The following is a 6,101-nucleotide window of genomic DNA, read 5'->3' as shown; positions in this document are numbered from 1 at the left end:
AGTTCTTCGTGACAGATAAGCTAAATATAAAGTTAAACGTATTGCTAATATGTTGGACCTTTTATTGTTGTGTACTTTTACCTGTCACCAGTGGGCCGATACGCACCGGTACTCAGTACCGCCAATTCCAAACATAGCTCTTGAGCGTACCGCCACCTCTCCATGCGCCCAGAACATACTTTTAGTGTACCGGTACGCTCATTTGGACATCTGTTTTAATAGAGGTTTTAATCCTTTTGCACTGCCGCTTTTCAGAGTGCCATTCACAATGCACGCTTCCTAATTCATCCCACCGAGAGCAGAGACTGCATTACCCATACACCCTTGAGTTTAAAAAACATTGTCACTAGAGCACTCAGTAATTGGCACACTGCTGAAAATAACAATAATGTAGTGTAATTGTGTTTTACAAATTATTAAAATAGTTTTTGTTTTCCCATTTAAAATTTCAGTAATTTTTTATTATTATTAATATATGTGTTTATTCATTGTTTTGTGTTGATCTTACATCAACATGATATTTTCCTGTATAGAAGAGGTGCAATATTTAAAAGAAAGAAACAAAATGGTTTTACCCTTCTGTCCACCCACCACAACCCACGTGCATAAAGCTCAGATGTTCCACAGTGCATTTTCTGACTCTGTGTTGCTTATATGGAACTCAGTGGAACAGGAAGTGGTCTAGTGGTCTTGTTAAACCCTAAAAGACAAGCTGAATGCAAAAGTGGATGGGATATATATTTAATATCTGTATAAAATCTATAATTTACATTAAGTAAACAAAAAAGGTTCAGTCTTATAGATCTGTCTGAACCAAAAGGCAGAACTTCTTCAATAGTTTTCTTGACTGTTTTTGTCCTTCATTTCAATCCTTCAAGGTAGAGATCCTTCAGTAAAGTGCCTTCTTGGAGGTGGAGCAGCCATCTAGAGTTGAGTTTCATTCACAGTTGTGAGAAGTCAGTTGGCTGCTGCTGGGTTTCCTGCAAAACCACCACATAATGTACATTTCTAATTATTGAATCAAACTATTAAGTACTCCAGATCATATTATATTACAGATGAACTGGGTTAAAGTATAAATGGTCCTGAGTCCACATGAAAAAAATGAGCTTGACTGTAGTTATGTTCTCCCTGAGAGAGCCACTCAAAAATAAGCCCTGTTAAATCTGGTATTAACATGCAATCATAATCACATATGGCATATATGCTGATTTTACAAGGTGTACAGTGAATAAAAAAAAAACACATTGAGTGGTGGTCAGGGAGGTGTAAATGCTAATGCAGTTTTGGTAGACATGTTCAAATAACCAAGTACAACTGCAGTACAAGTGATCTCCATCCGTCCTTTTTCAAAGACTTGGTGATTTTTCTGTCATCATCTATTATTATGTAATTATTTTATCCCCCCACCCCCCTCACAAAATATATGGACATTTGTTATGTAGCTGACCTACCTAGATCATTTCACTATTATCAGCTATCATGCAATTATCCAAGTGGAGGCACATTGGAATGCATGGTGCAAATGCTAGCTAATTCAGATACTATATAAAAAAACCTGTTTGTGGCGGGTGTAAAGGGGGCCAAAGACACCTGTGAGGACTCACCCATGATGATTTCTTCATGAGACACTTTAGCCAGCATCACCCTGCAACGTTTGCGTTCACTGGCAAGTACCTCTGCTGGCTTTAAAGTGCACAAAAAGTATTTAATAAGGAATTATTATAATTCGTTTTGATCCATAATGATAATGTCCAACTAAAAACTAGCAAGTGTGGCTTTTAAATTCAAATTAAGTTGTGCTTTGCCCATGCACTGCTTTTATGCCTGCATTTAAAAATAGACTTCAAATTTGTTTGCTCTGATATGCAATAACACAGTCTTTACCTGAACACAGTTATTAATGAGGTCAAATTAAGAACAGTTGAATTATTGTGAAAATACTTACTGTGCATTTGTACCAGATAACGAACAAACCAATGAGCACCAAGATCACAACAGCACCAGCAATATGTGTGGTGGTTGCATTGGATGATGTATTGTTGCAGAAATTGTCTGAGGTTAAAGAATAGTCGGGTGTTTCAGTAGTGAATTTTAAGATGGGCATTTCTGTGCTGATGGTAAAGTGTAATTCTGTAAGGGTCAGAAGAGCAAAAGCATTTTATAAAACTACAACTTCTCTACAGCCCATCTGAACCCCAAAACAAACAAAAAATGTTAAGTGTCACTTAACTCACCTTTGACGGTAACATTATAAAATAAAATTTGGCGTTTTACAGTTTTTGCACTGTAGCATCTGTTGTAGGTGATATTATGTAGAATTAGACGGCCAGTCTCTATTGAAACCTCAGGTGTTCTCGAGCTGGTGCTGCAGTTATCATCAAGGCCACAGTATCGACCAATCTGAGTGATTTTAGTCCGATTTTCACAATGCATTTTGTAGAAAATAGTCAATCTAGAAGCTGTGAAGTTTAGGATAGCATCTCCACCCTCAATTACTTCCACCACCTCATATTGTACACAGGAACCTGACAAAATTAATATTTGAACTGTAAGTAAATGATCAGTTTCTTAATATGTGAATAACAAATTTATAGTGACACATTCAGAAGAACTGTGGCAATGAATTCAATAAAATGGCACAAAAAATGGCATTAATAAATCTGTTAGTTTGTCAACAAGGTTGATAATCTATTTGCATAATCTCAAAATGGCAAATATCAATCCAAATAATCAGCCACCGACCAGTTTTTTAAATATATTTGTAATACATTGTTACTGAAATAATATATTTTGTTATATTTCTTCATTAAATATAACATAAAAATACTCAGAATAGAGCTAACGTTGCAGTTTTCCCTTCAAGAAGTGGCAGATTATGAAGAAATCTTGTCTCAAAATCTAGCGAGCTTCTTGCCAAATACTTCACAGATAAGACAATACAACAAGCCAACAATGCAACAAGCTTGGACAAAAAAAAATTATTTGAGCAAATATAAAGTGATGAAGATAAAGGAATCTGGTTAAATGTGTTATTTCATAGAAAATTATATGCGCTAAGTATTAGCGTAGCTGCACATGTGACTGTTAAACGTGGGCTACATGGACGCTAGCCAAGTTAGAAACGCTGCTGGCTGTATGTTAAGATTAAAATCAACTCCTGCGCTTCACATAACAAGCGCTTTCGACTGGGAGTCTATCACATCAGTCATTTATTTGGCTCTTACAGGATTTAACGCATGTAGTCAGACCACGTGTTTGCTCATTAGCTTTTGAAACGAAGCCAGTTTACACAGACAGCACACTTAACACAGACAAGATTGAACTTGAAATCGAAACAATTCAAACAATATAAATGATGTCTTACCTAAGGCAGGTATCAGCATGATCACTAAACTGCACAACACACACATTCTGATCATAGCTTTTCGTCAAATCAGTTTTAGACTTACGCCGGGATTCCAACTGTTGTTCTACCAAAAAAAATCCCGCCAAACTCTCCTTCTTTTATGGTGAATGGCACCAATGTTATAGCGCCACCTAATGTGTTGGAGTGTGAGTTTTTACCCAGTAACACACTGAACGACTACATAGAAAGAATTGTCATTTTCACATAAATACAGTACATTCTGTACAGTACATTCAAATATAAGTTTATCTATATGATATGACAACAATATTTAATTTATATATGCTAATAAAACATGCAACACATACAAACAAATATGCATATATTAATAAGTCTGTGTGTTTATATATATTAATGTAATAATGTAATATAATAATTAGTAATAAATGGTAATAACGTGCATTTCTGTCTTTTATAGTCATTTTTATAATATCAACAACATACATTGACAGGGTTTAGGGTTGCACTTTATTTTACAGTACGTGTACTAACATGTACTTATAGTGTACTTACAGTGTATTTATCTAAGAAAGTTCTGGTAATCCAAGGTAACTACATGGGGTAGGGTTAGGTTTAGGGGTAGGTTCAGGGTTAGTACCTAGTTATTACATAGTTATTGTAAGTACTATAATAAGTACATAGTATGTACATGGGGAACAGGACTGTAAAATAAAGTGCTACCGGCTTTAGGATGGATGTACATACATGACACATAGGGGAAAAATAACATGTTTTCAAGTTTAACAATTCACATGAGATTTTTTGACCAGACACTCAAATCTACACAAATAAAGAAATCATGATATTGCAATCTATAATATGTGGAATGACACAGGAAGAAAAATATTGAAAAAGTTGAGAAAAAACGGTACACCAAGAAAAGCCAGCAACTGGTTTCACAAAGTATTTCTACCTCAAATAAGAATCAGCTGGATAATGCATGTTGAAAAAAAGGCTCACTCACCTCTGAATGCAAGTATACAAACATCTCCTGATGGCTTGAGGCTAAGAGCTGTCCTAAGACCTTTGCAACAAGATTGTTGTGTCACATAAAAAAAAGCCCTGGGTACCAAAAGCATTCACAACTCTTAAATGTTCCTGAAAGCACCATTAGGGCCATTATCCTCAAGTGGAAGGGACATTACTCCACCATCAGCTGGCCACGCACAGGACATCCTCTTAAGATTTCTGATCAGTAGCCCAAGAGCCCAGCACTACTCAGAAAGATTAGAGGCAGCAGATACAGCTGTCAAAGAGAAAACAATAGGCCATGCACTCACCGCCACAGCCTCCATTATTGAAGAAAAGACATGTTGAAGCTCATTTGAAGTTTGATACACAACATTTTGAAAAGCCTGTGAAGTACTAGGAGAATGTAGTCTGGTCAGCCGAGACAAAATATATTTATTTATTTATTTATTTGTAGTTGGTTTGTGAAAGGTGCCATTATACCGTGCGTGCATGTTTAGGCTTATATAACTTGTCTGGTTGGGATGTTCAGTAGACGTTTAACACTGTTCACCAAATGTTTTACTTCTGATTTTATTCTGCAGGATACAGTATGAGAAACTGACTGATGACTAGCACTGTACTATACTCGTGTACTACTAGGATTTTCAATTTGGTTTCCTATTCTCCACTATCTAAGATAAAAATCTAAATGAGGCATCATTATCTTTTGTTCAGAGAGTTTGTAAGTCAATTTTTCTGCTCATAATTATATTAATAACAGGCATTTTGAAGACTGTGAGTGTGAGTCCTGCTGTATTGCGAGCACTTGAAGGCATTTAGGGGCTGTTTGACCTGGCAGAGTGACACATGTGCCGACAGGACAGATTTACAGCAAATACGACTGAACTACTGCCAAAGGAAAACAGGAAGACATCCAGGAACTGAAAGACCCTTCCAAAACAGATTACAAGCTAGTTATGCTGCTGGAAATTGGATAATATCGCCTGATAAGAGACCCACAGGAGTCCAGCTGAACCGTTTAAAGAGGTCAGAATGAGAAGACTGTGAGCTGCTGGACTTGCATAAGTCACCTCATCTCAGGTCAATGATCCTTGATTAGATTGGTTTGTTAGGCTGGCCACACCTCATGATTGTAAGGCCCGTTTAAGGCCTGATTCAAGGCTGGTTGCAAAAAAATTGGTGTCATTATGATTATTTAAAGAGCGTCCCCGAACTCAAATCATAAATATCAAACATATTTGCATTTACTGTATATATTAAAAAATACAAGGGGTTGTTTGTGTAGAAATTAATCAATGAATTTATTTTGAATGAATGAATTTTAATTTTTTTTTTTTTTTATGTGATATATGTGCGTTTGCGGTTTATTATGTTTACTGAAATATGCACACATCCATGTATTTAAGATAAATTTGTTGTGTTTATATACTAAATATATTTATATTGATTATCAATTATATGAATATAAATATATACATGGAAATACAGGTAGATTTTTTTCAAAATATATACTGGATATATGTGTATCTAGTCTTTCAATACAACTTCTCTATTCCCTTCATCAAGGAAAGAGGATTAAAACAGTAACCAAGACGTTTCATGTCTCTCTTATGATTGGATTTCCAATCTGGATGTTCAGTGAAGAACTGATATCATCAGAATCATTTTGATACAATGTAGCATTGATATAATTCACATAATGAAGAGGTAAGAAGTGTTC

This window comes from Carassius auratus, chromosome 48, assembly GCF_003368295.1.
Source record: "Carassius auratus strain Wakin chromosome 48, ASM336829v1, whole genome shotgun sequence".
Lineage (NCBI taxonomy): Eukaryota > Metazoa > Chordata > Actinopteri > Cypriniformes > Cyprinidae > Carassius > Carassius auratus.
The sequence above is the reverse complement of the archived record's forward strand: the minus strand, read 5'-3'. Positions refer to the sequence as shown.